The sequence below is a fragment of the Physella acuta genome, unplaced genomic scaffold, assembly GCF_028476545.2.
Source record: "Physella acuta isolate Inbredline_101_S28 unplaced genomic scaffold, ASM2847654v3 ptg000489l, whole genome shotgun sequence".
Lineage (NCBI taxonomy): Eukaryota > Metazoa > Mollusca > Gastropoda > Physidae > Physella > Physella acuta.
Window position 1 is genome coordinate 425,703 of NW_026732008.1, and position 17,970 is coordinate 443,672.

The 17,970-nt window shown below is 35.6% G+C and overlaps 1 long non-coding RNA gene across 1 annotated transcript; it reads left to right on the plus strand.

The window, feature by feature from the left end:
* Nucleotides 1-11,766: 11,766 nt before the first annotated feature.
* Nucleotides 11,767-14,632, plus strand: LOC131944381 (uncharacterized). Its single transcript, XR_009387016.1, has 4 exons — nt 11,767-11,898; nt 12,210-12,295; nt 13,960-14,019; nt 14,489-14,632. It is a non-coding gene; the product is annotated as an uncharacterized LOC131944381 (long non-coding RNA).
* The last annotated feature ends 3,338 nt before the right edge of the window (nt 14,633-17,970 follow it).

The following is a 17,970-nucleotide window of genomic DNA, read 5'->3' on the forward strand; positions in this document are numbered from 1 at the left end:
CCATCCATCCATCCATCCATCCATCCATCCATCCATCCATCCATCCATCCATCCATCCATCCATCCATCCGTCCATCCGTCCATCCGTCCATCCGTCCATCCGTCCATCCGTCCATCCGCCCACCCACCCGCCCAATCACCCACCCACAGTTGAAATATCTTCATATTGTAAAGGTATTCGCGTAAGGTATTGGTTCAAGTAGTTTAATTTTCCACTGCATAACTGCGAGTTACAAGATTGCCAGGTACCTATTGCATGTAGGTCTTAACCACGACATGTATGATTGACATGTGACTACGCTTTACTAAGGCGGAGCTATTCTCTCAGACAGAAATGTCTATAAAGTGAGATGAATTTGCGAAGCAATTAAACCGTTAATTAAAACTGCATCAATCCACATAAGCCTTATATTGGCTGTCATAATTTATTAGTTTATATTACTGAGCTCGCTTCCCCGTGGTGCATAACGGTGATCTAAGTAGATCAGAATTAATTTATTTTGCGTGTTCAACTACAAAATAATTTTTATTTTATCATAGTTGTAGGGATGAGAGTGTGTCTACATTACATCCCAGATTAAAAATCTTGCATGTACGCGTTCATTATAATTATTAAGGATGAGGTAGAACAAAATTCTACGACTAGACAGATGTCAACTTTACAACATAAAAATTGCCAACATTGTTTCAATGTATGCTATAGCGTCCCACGTTTCTCCTTATAGTTGTATACCTACTGTATATGATTTTACTTAAGGGTATGGCGGGAGAACTTTTCTTCGTAAATCCACCAAATCATCGATTTCCCACTTTTACTTGATCTATACCGAATAACCAACGTTGAATCTAAAAATGACATTGATGTGACCTTAAAAGCATTATTTATTTATGAAAAACTGGGTTCAAAGTAGATTGTACAGCGTCATTTGTTTACTTTTTTGGTAAAAATAGCAATTTTTCCACATAGAAAGATACTATTAGGCTGCGTTGAAGTTTAATGTGTTTCATATCAATGGAAAGGCCGTGACCTACTTTCTGTATAACAACTGTACATGTTTATACATAAATAACATCATTTTAATTATTTAATAATCAAAACGAGTGACACAACAGTGGAGAACCGGTACACGAGTTTATTGACGACTGTTGACACGTGACAGTTCAGAAACCCGACACAAAGTAATATTTCAGCGGTGTTTTCATAGGCGTGTTCATTGATAGCCTCTTTATACATCCTTTATGTAAGCCCTGCTGGGGGGGGGATACATAAAATCTATCCTTCTAGGCTTATCTAAATAACTACCGTCCGGTCAGTGCAAGCCCGGCTAAACCCAGACTGGTTAATAACCTAACCTTAGTCTAAATAATAAAAACAAAAAAATCTTTAACAATTAATCAAATTTATTTACCAAAAATATGGAACCAATGAAAAATCACAAAAAAAAGAATAGATAAAAACTACTGACAAAAAAACAGACAAAACAAAACCGAACAAAACCAAACAAAACAAACTTTTTACACCAACAAAACACCCAGCCAAGTTGCCCAAGCAACCTCACTGGAAGGGGGGGAAGAGAAAAAGAAAAGGAAAACATAAGAAAAATGCATGGAAATATGTACATCAATATATACATATGAATAAATACTAATAACTTCTGCTTAAGATACCTAAAGCCTCGAGTAAAACTAATCCCTACTATTACAATCCTAAAAGCAATTGTCAGAAGCACAACTAACCACTGTCAAACCAAGAACTAGCAACTTAAAAATAACGTGTAAAACAAATTCATTGTAGAACCAATCTTTCCTACACAAGGAGCAGCACGAAGCCATTGGTCTACCTATACAACATCCATATTGCTAACATTGAAGTTAACACACTCCGCTAGAGCCCCAAAGAAGGCAGACACCAAGCAAGTGATAGTCAACATGACGTTGCACGAAACAGCACACACATTAATTTTAAACAACCTAAAACTCGAGGCAACTAAAATATACTAATCTAATTACTGCCTAAAACAACTGACTATTGACTAAGCCAATCCTAGTCATCGTGGGGAACCCACAATAACAACACATCATAATAAAGTAAAACAAGTAAATGCACACAGGCATTCGCACCAGTTTAGGAAACATTCCTTAACACACTTACCTAAACCACGTGGTCCGAAAACACAACCAAAGGGTTTAGAAAATACAAAAATACATTTTAAATCTTTCAAAATAACACACCACGTGCATACCAGACATGCCGATGCTCACTATCTCGTTTTAGACGAAAATGAAAGAAAACGAGAAACATCGGCAGTCGCATTCATGCAAATCACTTATATAAAAGTAAAATAAAACAAATACCTTCACGCGTGAGGTGCGCCACGCGCCCACGCAGAAACAGACCCTATCTATATCTTGCCTCGGGTCAAAAGTAAGAAAATCATCCGAGCGGTCAATTTATATACTGACCGCTTCGGACGGAAGGGGGACCCCGTGGCCGCTCCCCATTGGACCATACACTCGCAGATTCGCACCAAATAAAATAATACAAAATAATCCATTCACCCGCTGACATTTAAACTGGCCTACCAGGTCCTACAATAAAACACAACACCTGGTTAACGTTAGATCTTAAGAGCCTGGGTATGTTTACCTATCTTATACATCCTTAAACTGGCCGGCCAAGTCCTAACAAAGTATCATTTTATAAACTTTGTATCAATACATGTCTAAAATCCTCGTATAAAGTTGAGTTCACGTGTTTCTGAGACCTCGACTTATGAAGGGATGGTGTGGTCAGCACTATGCCCAGCCGCCTTTACTTTCCAGAACGTGAGTTAGGTAATCTTACATGTTAGCAGTAGCTCTCTACCCTGGGCCATTCCGTCCCTAAATCTTGGTGTAACCGCACTAAACATATAAACTAGAGTTAGGTACCTGTAGTTGCGAGGTGTGGTTAACATCATTGAGGGAGTGCACTCCCTATTATATCGTTGCTAGATGCGAACAACCGACCGCTATATGTCTAGATAAATGTTCAAAAAACTTTGCTCTTGTTGAGCCTTCAAATAAAAATATAAAGCAACACATATTTCAGCAATTGTATGAGTGTATTATTCTGTATTATTATGACAATGTTATTGTAGTATGACGTATTTTGATCAAGAAAATGACGTGGCTTTTTTATGTATTTATCGTTTGCTGCCATTGTTGCTGGTAAGAGATACACATACATATGTCTGAAGCTATTTCGGATATTCTAGTTGTTTTTATTTCACTGAATTCTTCGTAGTGTCTGCCCCTTGTTTCTGTTTTCAAGTGTCAGCCGTTTTGGCGATGTCTGTCTACAAATTATGCTTCTCGCTACCAGATTTTTTTCGTTTATGTTTTTCTGCTTTGGATATTACTTTAAGGCTAGAACAGCTTTAAAATTCCTACAGTTGCAAAGTTTCTGCAGGTCATATATATATATATATATATATATATATATATATATATATATATATATATATATATATATATATATATATATATATATATATATATATATATATATCAATATAGAGACAATGAACGTCGGAGTCTTGGTTCTGTATGAGGCATTAATCTGCAGCGTTAGAGACCGGTTTGTTGAGGCTTACATCTGTAAAACATCTGTAAAACATCTGTAAAACGTCTGTAAAACATCTGTAAAACATCTGTAAAACATCTGTACACTTATAACTGTTTCCTCATCATTTCATGTTGAAGCATATGAAGGGATAGTGTGTTCAGCACTATGCAAAGCCGCCTTCGTTTCCCTAATGTAAGTTAGGTACCAGTTAGGGACGTTGGACTGATTTGAACTCGGATTCGAGCTTGAGACTGTCTGGTTAACAGTCTAGCTCTCTACCGCTAGGCCATGACGTCCCATCTATAACTGTTTACGATTGTGATATATAGTCTAAGTGAGTATTTGAGTATAAACACGTTTATAGTGTTCACATGTGTTACTGTTTCTCATTGTCCCCATGTTTCCCTCATACGGACAAACACTACTAACCCTGTAGAATATTGTGTGCCATATGCTGTCATTCAATCTCTGTTTATGTTCTCTAGCTGGAACATATATTTCAGCGTCCATTTTTGGACAGAAGATCTTGTAGTTAAGTAAACCATTCTTAAGATAGAAGGCAATCATCTCCTCTTTCCTATCTTCCACCTTACCATACAGAAGTATACCGTTCGATAAACTGGTCTTGAACTGAAACATAACTTCTAACCTGAGGTAGGTTTTTTAAATTTCTATATACATGTTTTACAAAATTTCAAATTCCATGTCACTAAACTTTTTAAATGTGCAAAAAATTAACCTTAATTATAGTAAAGCTATGATAGTAAAGGCGTTGGTCTCATCAGATGTGTTTAAAAGATTGCCAATTAGTCGCTTTGTGTAATACGTACGTCGGGTATGTGTTCGATGTTTTTATCTGGGCGCGGCTGTCATTGTGAGCTTCAATGCGTACACCACTGTCTCCCCGGACATTAATTGCTGTTGTCTGGAACAAAGACATGCACTCAAGCATCAACAGCATGGCTTCGGTATTTCATGTGCTATACAATATGGGGGGGGGGGAGCTAATTGCTGAATTAACTCAAAGTGCAAAAAAACTAGAAATTAGCTCAGAAAAGCTTTTATGCATTGAATTTTGAAGAGTTCAAGATGAAAATGGGACTGGAGCCAAATCACACAAAGCAATAACGTTGGGATTTACATGCAGTGCTTACACAAACAAACTGGTAGACAAACGACTAGAGTTTGGTAGATTTTCAGAAACCAATGACGAAGTTGTCGGCAGCCTGTAAGAAGGTTGACTGCAACCACTAGGTACTTAGTAGCCTTATACCCCAGTATCGCAGCTCGTTAAAATTGAATGTGCTACAGTATCGGATGTAGGCTACATCTCGTTAAGAAATGTAGAAAATGTTTTTTTCATCAACTAAACATATTTAAAAAATCTAGTGCGTACCTAGTCGGTACCGCCTAAGCTGTAGCTGCCCAACAATGAAAACAACGAATGAAATGCGCTGTTAATGAGTTACATACAAGAAACACCTATACAGCCGTCATGCATTACCATACACGGTTTGGCATCATTAGGATCTGCAGCCACATGTGCGAGGTAAGCCAACCAGATCAGACGACACAGTCTATCCATGACGTCGGTATCTGCGCGCCTTTAGCACTAAAATATCAAGGACATTGAGGTGGACGGGAGATGAAGTTTCTGGACATGTTGTCGAGATATTGAGATATTGAGATGATGGAGCTTGATGATTTTGTCTCATTATACTAACCCAGGGTAATTACAACGTGTCTTTTTATTGTAGCTAATTAGTTGCTAGGTAAATTACAACGTGTCTTTCTGATCGTAGAATATTGACTGTTATGATAATAACAACGTGTCTTTCTGGGTGTAGCATATTGACTATTAGAGTAAATACAACGTGTCTTTCTAAATACAAGTATTGTTTTTGGCCTCTTTCAAATCTTATGATAGTTACATGTATTTAAACTGGACATTATTAAAACATAATGTAATTATGCTGAACATTAGACAGCCAATAGCAAAAGCAAAAGCAATATCAATAGCACAAGCATAAGCACTAGCACTAGCACTGGCAATGGCACTGGCACTGGCACTGGCACTGGCACTGGCACTGGCACTGGCAATGGCAAAGGCAAAGGCAATGGCAATGGCAATGGCAATGGTAATGGCAATGGCAATGGCAATGGCAATGGCGATGGCGATGGCGATGGCGATGGCAATGGCAATCGCAATGGCAATGGCAATGGCAATGGCAATGGCAATGGCAATGGCAATGGCAATGGCAATGGCAATGGCAATGGCAATGGCAATGGCAATGGCAATGGCTATGGCAATGGCTATGGCAATGGCTATGGCAGTAGCAGTAGTAGTAGTAGTAGCAGTAGCAGTAGCAGTAGCAGTAGCAGTAGCAGTAGCAGTAGCAGTAGCAGTAGCAGTAGCAGTAGCAGTAGCAGTAGCAGTAGCAGTAGCAGTAGCAGTAGCAGTAGCAGTAGCAGTAGCAGTAGCAGTAGCAGTAGCAGTAGCAGTAGCAGTAGCAGTAGCAGTAGCAGTAGCAGTAGCAGTAGCAGTAGCAGTAGCAGTAGCGCTAGCACTAGCACTAGCACTAGCACTAGCACTAGCACTAGCACTAGCACTAGCACTAGCACTGACACTGGCACTGGCACTGGCAATGATAATACCAACACCGACAATGACACCAATACTATTACCAATACCAATATCATACAATACCAATTCTAATACCAATACCAATACTATTACCAATACCAATATCATACAATACCAATTCTAATACCAATACCAATACTATTACCAATACCAATATCATACAATACCAATTCTAATACTAATACCAATACTATTACCAATACCAATATCATACAATACCAATTCTAATACCAATACCAATTATAATATTGATGGTAATGTATGAATATTTTTTTTTTAATTTAATTAGATTTTAAAGTGGTCATTTAAAATTAATTACACAATTTCGAAACAAACGGGACATAACAATGCCAGTGATCACTCAATCGATGACTATGTTTGACAATAGAAGGTGAGAGAACTGACTAGAAGCTATCACCCAACCAGTCTGTTGAGCTGTGGTTACCGCCTATTGTTTACACTCATAGAGCCGGGTCGAAGTAGTAGACTTTTACTGGAAGTTTTTAAGCTATTTGATACTAAGCGTAGTTAGCATGATGGTGCCTTAAAAAAACTGTTTTAGTCGTGTCGACTTAGGGACCACTAAAATGTAGAAAATATAAAAATATGTAAATATAAAAATATTAAAAAAAACTTTAGATCAACATTCTTTTAGATGCACTAAAAATAAGAAAATAAAACTAATTTGCTTTCTTTTATAAAAACTTTGGTTGCTAAAATATGTATACAAAAAATAATAAATCTCATGAGCGACCAATGCAGTTAATAAAAACGGTTAGTTTTTTCTTGTTTGCAGTGTATTTAAAGGGTGAGGCTATAAAGTTTTTTTTTATATTTGTTTTTCGTTATTACAGTCGATTAACTTTATTTCAGAGGAAACGAAATTTGGGCAATCTAGCAAGTGTCTATTGTAAAATTTCGGAGGGGGTGGGTTGAAGTGGTGGACTTCCTCCAACAACTTAATATTAGGTGTCTAAATGTTATGCGCCCTATAGCCTGTTGGCTAAAACAAAACAAATAAATCAGTATCTATTGCTATTTTAGCGGTATATTTTCTTAATCGCTACTATATTTAAATATTACATTCAGCAAAAATTAGATTTTAAAGTTACTTCTCCAACCCCGCCTCCCTATTGATGCTCCCTAACGTCGCCTCTAATAACCAAAAATCAAATACAAACATTTTCGCGCCAAATAATCACATGGTGGGGTAGTAAAACTTAATTGTTTGTAACTAAATGAATTTATCGACAATGACATATTAACCTACCTATTTGTTGTCAGATTACCCTGCAACGTTAAGCTTTATCTACGTGGTCCGCCATATGTTATGTAGATTTGTAGCAGCTTAGAATTAAATTAAATTCTGACCTTTAGACACTTGGCAAGTCACCTATATACATCTAATTGTGTTTTTTTAGTAAATGTGTAAAGATTGTAAACTTTCCATTTTTTACTTTCTCGTATATACGAAGTATAGAGAAAGTCTTGTAATCGTGCAAAAAAATAAACCGGGAGTGATCTCCCCTAAACTTTCTCGATTTTTCTTATATAAAACAACAGGGGATGGGAACTCTGGATATAGACATGATTTTTAATACATTTAAAATACTTAAACTTTTTTTAAAATAGAATAAAATCTCGTAGAAAAAAGAATTGCACACCAAGTGAACGCCAAATTAAATGTGCATAATAGTGCGCAATATTATTAGTACTTTATAAATTTACATGCAGTTTTTGAGAAATCGGAAAAAGCCTAAATTAGTACTTCCTGTCAACGGAAATTACTCAAAATTTGACAGACGGTAGAGAATTAGATCTTTTACTTACATGTGAAATTGCATTTATCTATCTGAAATAGAACTCAAATTATAGGCTTTTGAAAAATTCAACGTAGAAAAAGTACCACTTCTGGTTATTGGAAATCGCTCAAAAGTGTATACGGATCTACGATTTTAATAAGATACTTATATATGAAATTTCATCAACCTAGCTGTAACGGTACTCAAGTTATCGTGTTTACACACAGACAGACAGACACACACACACACTTCAATTTTGACTTCAATTTCTTCGTCGTTCTTAATTGTTACTAGACTTACCCGTTATCCCTTGGATTACTGTGGGTTTCGGGGGTTATCCATAAATGACATCACATCTGTGACTTATCATCACAAAATAACCAGACCCCACATTCAAAAAGACGTTTTTTATTTTTTAAAAACACCGATTTCGGCTGAGCATGGGTCTGACCACACTATCCATTCTTATACTGAAGTCACATGTGACCTTTTAAAAGTTCTATTAATTTTAATGACACCGACTTTAAAATTTAGCCTTCATTCTCCAAAGCAAATTTTAAAATGCTTTTCTGGCATATCTAGCCCTGGCCACCTATAGCATGTGTATATAACGCGAAAACCTGCCATTTTGCTCGTCATAACCATTTTTAATAGTAATTCTAAGAAGGTCTCTGGAGTTTGGCCTAAAAATGGTCGGAAGTCATGCGTCCGGTCCGGACGCCATATTGTTGTTAGCAACCGACCACGCCTCCAAGTCAACGAGTAATCCTACTATATCTAGATCTAGAACCTAGATAGATAAATCCCATGCATTCTCGAATTAGATGATCATTGAAGCTAAACACAGATTTATATAAAATAATTAAGGCCCGAAATAGATTCTAGTTGTAGAATTTACATTAAGTCTAGATCTAGACACATTTATTGTTTGTTCTATTTTGTCCAGAGGAGGGAAGGGGTGGAAAGGACATTGATCGTACAGCTAAGGGAACTTCACCTACCCCTCCCTAACACTTACGAGAGAGAAGCCTGAAAAACAACATTTACATTAAATGATTTCCATATAGCCTTTAAAGTCATGATTTTGCCATAGTATGATGTTATAAACATTAGTGTAGTGTTCGCCTAATATTGCTTATCGTCTGTTTTTCTTTCGCTTAGTCGCATGTAGTTTTCGTTTATTTTCAATGCAATAACTTTGGTCAAATGGGAATTTAAATTACATGTTTAGCCGTAATGGTGTGTTATATAATATAATTGTATACTTCTTATTAGATTAGTTCGAACTAATCGATGTCAGTTAGAAGGTCGAAACACACCTGTCCCAAATAATTCATGATCGGGTTTTGTCAAAGTGGATAATAGAACTATTTCGAAGGAATGCGCATATAAAACGGGTATGGCGTGGTACCTACAATTTTTTTTTAGAACCACTGACTTAGAACTACATACTTTTTGTCCACAACTTTGTAAAGATATTTGCATATTTTGGGTCCCAAATTGAAGCTGGATCCCGTTTCAGTTATCGTAGTTAAGAAAGCATATAAAAATTGTAAAACACACCTGAAAATATTTTCAGTCCTGCTACTTCACCTGTCCTGGTAAATCCTGAATCGATACCACCCGCCTCTCTACACATGTTCTAACACCGAGCTTGTTAAAGGGGACAGTATCGCCCAGACTTATGGAGTGAAACAAAATAGTTCTTTTAAAAAAAATACTTTTAGACATACATAAGTCACATCTTTAAAGTGACAATGATGATTCTGCAATTTTAATACAGCATATATTTTAAGAGTCAAGCAAAAATGTTTCTAAAAATCAAATTTACTGAAATGTGTACATGTAAGTCCTACTATACATGTACGAGTAGCAGGACATTATTCGGTTCGGTCATTCACCTCTTCCCAACATTAATCCCTAGGTAAATTACTCATTTCTTTAACATAGTCCCAGGAAAATCATATATCCACTGTCATTTTAATTGGACAAGTATAATCCTAACACTAAATAAAACTAGGACTAGGGGCTTGCAAGTTATAGAATATAGTCGAGTACTACATAACCTAACCAGTGTCATTTATACAATCTTCAATCTAACTGTATTGTGCATATCTCATGGGCCCGCCATCATTAGAGCTTATATATAACGTTAATGGAATCCTCCCTAATTGAATAATAAATCCATAGGGCTTAGCTTGCTAGAGCATTTATAATCAAATTGAGCTTAACATTTTTTTAAAATTAAAAACAGTATATATATATATATATATATATATATATATATATATATATATATATATATATATATATATATATATTTATATTTATATTTATATATATATATATATATATATATATATATATATATATATATATATATATATTTATATGTATATATATAATATATAGACCTATATATAGGCCTATATACATATGTGTGTGCGTGTATCTGTGAGTGTAAACGAATACTAATTTATGTAGTCAAAACATATTTTAAATTGTCTATGTTGATATATGCCAAGATCATTTTTTTTAGGGCTTCACTAAACTACTATCAAATATTGGAGTGACCTTACTATGTGAGAATGCGCATCGGTACTGAGTTAGTAGGGAATAAGTTTGTTTAAACGCATATCCGATTATAGTATTGAGCTTTTTTAATGTTTTATATACAAGGTGGGTGACTCAATTAACTTTAATGCACTAAATGTATATCTTAACACTCGAGTAAGAAAATCTAGGTCGAATTACAAATCTCAAACTTTATCTGTCTGTTTAAGTGCATAATTGGAAAATCCAAATACATCTACTACGGTTCTTAATTCAATCTATTGAACAAACTACACAAGTAAATTAGTCTTGCAATAACAATGAACTAATTTAATTTTCGGGCTGTTCTTTAAGTTAAGGCGGACATCACTAGAGGGGTTTGCTCAAGACATATTTTAACTTACAAAAAGACCAGGGGTCTCCAAACTACGGCCCGCGGGGCCGGATGCGGCCCGCGATGTCCCCTCATCCGGCCCGCGGACATCTTTTTGTCCAAGGAAAAACCGTTTGTCGGTGATGGCTGAGGAACTTTTCCCAGAAAAATCAAAGACGTGCCTGGAAGAAACTGGCCCCCGAACTTAAAATTGATAGTTAATGCGGCCCTCGGTCTGAAAAGTTTGGAGACCCCTGAAATAGACCATCAAATTCAAAATAAAACTTATGTTCGCATGTGTTATAAGTGGGGTAATTCAGGATAGTAATAAAATAAATTTAAATTAAATTTTAAAAAAATATTTAACACTCAACTTTGCTGTTAATTAACGTTGCTTTTTAAAATTTTATAAACGATAAAAATATCGCAAATTTAGTAAGTTTATTTTCAGTTAATTAAAATAACTAGTTGTAAGAAAAAGATTGCTAAGGTTAAGGTATGATGTCATTTTTGGATGGTCGATTTAGCGTTTGATCCGTTGCGTTACGATGGCAAAAGGGAGTGGGGATGTGTTGATGTCTTCAATAGCGTGACATCATTTATGACTGCCAAATTCTCAAAAACAACAGAAATAAGTGCCAAGCTCTTACAAGAAAAATGTTATAATGTTGACTCTCTAGGTATAAATAAGACTATTTCCACTACTCCGTATTAGAATAAACAATATTTAAGATACAAAAAACAACTATAAAATAATTACAGGATGACGCCTATGATCACTACTGGACAAGCAAAGGAAAACTTAAGCCGCATTAAACCATTATCCCCAACACCTAACCGCTATCAATTCAACTTAAAGCGCAGGCTGCACTTGGTTCAAACGTGAACCATATAATCGAAACCTGACTACATTTCCAAAGTATGTAAACCACCATTTCTATTTTATTTCTTGCGATTATATTTTCGGTATATTTTGTACACACGAATGACAAACAAATTTAAATATATTTTTGTAGAGATAGCATATTAATTGAATTTACGTGTAATTTTTGTTTTAAATTTTGATTATAAACCATTGACAAGCTAATACACGAATCTTTGTAAAGAGGACAATTCACTAAGATGTTTGAAAACAAAAAAAAATATTCTGTGGAATAAATAATCATTATTCAAGTAAAGATAAATTTAGAACTATGCCAAACGCCTGAGTTTTATTGACATTTTTTCCAGACATTTTATCTAACTATGAGGGTACTGATCTTTTTGATTCTACTGACTGGGGCTTTGTGCAAGAGCATTTTACGTAGTCCCGACAAGTATGTGCTTGTGTTTTCTTTTCTTTTTCTTTTGAAAAAGAACCATAAACAATACCTGGGCTCAACTAAAGAGAAACGCCCAGAGTCTTGTAGAGGGGTGTAAAAGTTCCCTTTTCAAACCTTACGGTCTATAGGGCAAGTGAAGCAGAGTTCACTTGTTTCTGTGACCTCGGCATATGAAGAGATTGTAGAAGTTCCCCTTCCGAACCTGAAGGTCTATGGAGCAAGTGAGGTAGAGTTTACTTGTTTCTGTGACCTTGGCATATGATGAGATAGTGTGGTCAGCACTATGCCAAGACGCCTTTACTTTCCCTAACGTGAATCAGGTACCCATCAGAGTTGGGTGGACTCAGGGACGGTCAACTGACCTGATCTCGGATTCTAACTCGAGACTTACTGGGGGTTGTGGCTGCAGCCCATTGCTTACCTTAAGCTACAGAAGATAAAATTCAGACGATAGTTGTTAAAGGTCGGTTTTATTGAATGTAAGTAGCATTAAAATCAGTTTTAATTATTGAAAACAATATTTACAAATATATAAACGTAGTTGTTAACATTAATAGGCTAGTTTATGAATATTTGGTTTTTCTAGTCATGACTAATCACTGAATACACTGGGTATAGAATTAATTGGAGATTGAATGGTCTAGCGGTAGAGAGCTGGACTGCTCACCCGTAAGTCTCGATTTCGAATCCGGGTTCAAGTCAGTAGACCGTCCCTGAGTCCACCTAACTCTGGTGGGTACCTAACTAACGTTAGGGAAAGTAAAGGCGGCTGGGCCTATCTCTTTATATCCCGAGGTCACAAAAACTCTACTTCACTTGCTCTATAGACCGTCAGGTTTGAAAGGGAACTTTAATTTAAAGGCTTAATAGTAGCCTGAGTAATGGAACCATGTGGTTGTATGATAGAGCGTATGCTAGTCTCGAGTTCGAATCTCTGGCCAGAATCCACCCGTAGTTTAATCCACCGGTCACAGAAGGGTACCTGACACACGTTAGGGAAATTAATAAAAAAGTAAGGCGCCTGGGTATTGTGCTGACCACACCTTCATTTCATATGCCTGGGTCAAGAAACATAAACATATAAACAATTCCTCTGCCCTATGGATTTTTAGGTATGAAAATGGAACATTTTCAAATAGTGGGGTTGTTGCTAAAATAAATCAATTTGTAATTGTGCTATAGTGTAAGAATTTTACCATCTTTATACTAAAAAATGTGCGCTCTTTTTAAACGACGGTTTTGATAAATTATTGTGTACGTGCTGGCTCGCGCCGTAAGCATAGGCCGCTATTTAGTTGTTTTATTCTCTACTTTTCAGTAATTCATAATTTGTGAATTCGTCCCCCGCCCCCCCCCCCCCCCTGTCCCCCGTCCCCCACCCCGCTCCCATAAAAGCAACCGTCTGTGACGACAGTTGACAGACGACAATGAAAAGATCAGAACTTCTTACCTCTCCTTAGTTTCAAATCTTTTCAAATCTAAATTATCTGCCCCTTTTAGCCGTCACACTGTAAACATTCGGGGTGAACAACAGCTGTGGGTGGGGGTGGTAGCTATATGCCTAGAGAGCGGGGTAGGAACGGCTAAGCCCTTACGTTGTGGTGTCTCGTATGGTCCCCATTAGAGAATTAAATATATAGATTATTCATACAATACAGGTGCTCCCATTCCTTCTGTGATGATGGTTCATTTAATTGCTGTCAAGGTTACAAGTGTGGGTAAGCTATTCTTTTAAACATGATTTATTTTGAGTAAAAACAGTGGTTAAATAAATTAGAATATTTCTTTCATACTGAAATTAACTGGCTTTACCAAAAAAAAAACAAAAAAAAAACAAACTTAGTTGTGTATTGAAATATTAAAATGTAACTCAACAAATGCGTTTTATATACATGTTTCTTTACATATTTGTTGTGTGATCTAACTAGAATGTAATATTATTTTTATGATATTAATGGGTGTAATGAAAGAATCGGGCAAATGCTTTAGAAAAAATATCTAATCATAATTATTTTGTAAGTTAAAGCTGATAGTTACAGACGCTTAAGTAAGGTTGTTTTTAAACATGTTAATAATGAATTTTTTTATAAATTGCCAACGAAATGCAAGCTAAGAAATATAGTTAAAACAAATATTGATATTGCAGTCTTCTTGCTGAGATCTCTAATCGATTCTTATTGTTCACAGAGTTGGGGAACTGAAAGGGTATTGCATTCCAAAAAATACAGTCAATCAGGAAAAAAGGTCCGGTGCACTATCAATATCCCAAATATATCGTTGAATCGTCAGATTGTAAAGAAAAACCAAATAAAACTCAATTGTTTGAATAACGTAAAATTGAATGTTGATTGCCAATGTTCTTGTTTCACTTTACATTAGAGAAACTGTGTTTTCCAACTGTTGGTCGTTGTCTTAAAGTATAAGGTCATAAACTGGGACAAAACAGCGAGAGTGTGTTAATAAGGGTGTCCCAGCCGGGGGGTGCGGACCACACCCGGTGACACCATTTAGGGTTAGGATGGGGGGGGGGGGGGGAGCTGACAACAAGAGAAAAATGACTGTTGAACAATGACTGTGTCTATGTTGATATTGGAAATGGTCTGATGTCTTATTTAGTTCACTTTACCGTAAAGTGGTTATTTCAGTACACATTTGGTGGGGCGTTGGCCTTTAATGCTGTGTCAGTATACTAGTCGGACTAGATTTGCCACTTGCATAAGAACAATGGCCTTCATTTATCACTCAGTAAAGTAGAGATTAGCCACATTTAAAAATAATTTAAACATCTGTGCTCACCCATTTTTTAAAGCGATCGATTTTTAAAAGAGATGCGGGCTGTGTTATTTATTTCTCACACGTGTTATCAATCATTTAAACTAGCTCAGACCGCCTATTTAAACCTACACAGTACTTACCGAAGAATTAAACTCCAGTGTGAGCACATGACTAGGCCAATTACTTGACAAAAAAATGACCAATATGTATAAACAGATCTTAGCTTACAGAGTATCGACGGGTTTCTCATGCAACTTCACAGTTTAAAGTGTACTGTGGTCACTGTTTCTTTCAGGCATTTTTTTTCAGTACTATATATAACGATGCTAGAGGGATCTCCCCTAAACTTTCTCGAATATTCTTATATAACACTACGGGGGATGGCAACTCGGGATATAGACAATATTTTTAATCCATTTAAAAATACTTAAACTTTTTAAAATAGAATAGAATCTTGTAGAAAAAAGAATTGCACACTAAGTGAACGCCAAACAAAATGTGCATAATAGTGCGGAATATTATTAGTACTTTATAAATTTACATGCGTTTTTAGAAATCAGAGATAGCGTAACTTACTACTTCCGGTCAACGGAAATTACTCAAAAACTTGATAGAAGGCAGAAAATTATATCTTTAACTTATATGTGAAATTTCATTTATCTATCGGAAATAGTACTCACCGTATAGGCTTATGAAAAATTGAAAGTGAAATAGTTCTACTTCAAGTTATCGGAAATCGCTAAGAAGTTGATACGAATCTACAAAATTAATATAATACTTATACATGAAATTTCATCAACATAGCTGTAACGGTATCAAGTTATCGTGTTTACAGCCACACATACATACACACACACACATACACACACACACACATACACACACACAGACATACGGACAAGATTGCAAAATTATGTTTTTCCGACTCAGGGAGATGTAAATCGTCGACACTTGCAAAAATCTCTATTTTTATTTTCACGATTACAATACTTTTTCTATACTCTGTATAAATGAGAAAGTAAAAAGAAAATAAAATAATTTTAACAAAATTTACCGTTAAAGACATAGACAAGTTGCTTTCAATACAATCTTCTAAAATTTATTGAATAGGCCTATAACTGTGAAAACCTATCAGTTCATTTGTTTTCATTATGTTTTATACGCTACTATGTCTTTTACGTTCATAAGACGTGGAGTAACGTATAACAATGAAGCGTTGTTTAGTTTGAAGCGAAGCATAACTAAAATCTAAAAACAGATTTTCTGTAATAGTGTAAAATTGATTTTGTTATTAAATGCTGAATTATTTTTCATTGGGAGACGGAGGTTGTTTCAACGATTTCAATATCAAATTAACATAATTAGATTTGTTTTGGAAAGCTATGATACACGTCGCCTTTGGGCATGAACGCAAGAGAAGAACAATGATTAACAAGGCCAATATATAGTATTTTGAATTGCTACGCATAATATATCCGCAATTATCTAATCTTATTCTTTTGATGAAATATTCTTGGGGAGGTAGAATTAAAGTTTTGCAAAGGCAAAGCAGAAAATTCTTAATTTTAAATTGCTTATAATTTAGAGCTTCTGAAAAAAATTGAATATAACATACATAACACAAAGTTCAATCAAATTACTTTAAGGATGATCTACCGCATTTAAAAAAAATTATAAAACAATAAATCAGCCGGATCTAATTTATGATTAAAGGTGTGCAGCTTAGCATATCTAGCAAATACTCCCCATCATTTCAACACTACTGCGAATGACGTTAAGTGATTGTTTCCCTTAATAGATGTGGACAGTTGTTCTTGTTGATTTTCATACACCAGTGAGAGCTAAAACATTTGCTATGAAAAAAAAAAATTACCATACGCATTCTAAGTCTAACCCAAAAATAGATATCTGTCGGTAGGTGGGTGGGTCTGTGGTAAAATATTTAACTCGATCTTTACACATTGCTATTTCAGTTTGCTTCCCCTATCAGTTTAATTCCGATTATAACACTACACCTTTGATTCCTAATCTAATTTAATTTTCAATTAGCCGATCGATGTAAGATAACAATGTAGGGCTGTCAGACGACCGGTCAGGGAGATGGTGTTTACGACAGATGTGCACACATGTTTATGGTTATCACGGACGTACAGAGTGTGCGGATCAATGAGATTAAGAGTTAATTTTATAATGAAATATTGCATCCAAACAGCCTGGCTTTAAAACATGTTTAAGTCATGCACGGTTTCGATTCGAATATAAATGTTCTGAATGGAGATAGTAAAAGCTACTTTTAATATTTTAAAACTTAGATCATTACTTTGTATTATATATTTGTAAGTTGTAGAGGAGGGGGGAAACTAGAAAAAAATGTACTTTTTGTTTTTATTTAATAATATGAGCGTTCGTTTTTCATGTAAGATCATAAACACATTTAAGCGCCCCACTAGATTTATATTATATTTGACAAAAGAAAAGATTGTTGTTTGCTTATTTTAAGTTCATTTAAAAGCACTAAATTATGAATAACACCATAACAGTATAGAACCAGAGTTTTTAAAGTTAAGAGTGGACACTGAATACCAATAGTTTCATAATGACAAGTTTATTCATGGACTTTGCTAACGCCATTCGCGATGTTGTGTCACTGATCATTATCATACTGGGAATACTCGGCAACATCTTTAACATACTTGTGTTCAAGAAGCAAGGCTTCAAAGACTGTATCAATATTTCACTGACAGTACTATCTATAGAAGATGCATTGTCCCTGGTTTCCATGTCCATGGCTAATATTATGTTTAGTCCGTGGGTCGTCGAAGCTAATTTCCCGATTGTTGTTAGCAGTGTACATTCGTGGCTTCATTCGTGCCACAGAACTATTGTAGCTTGGT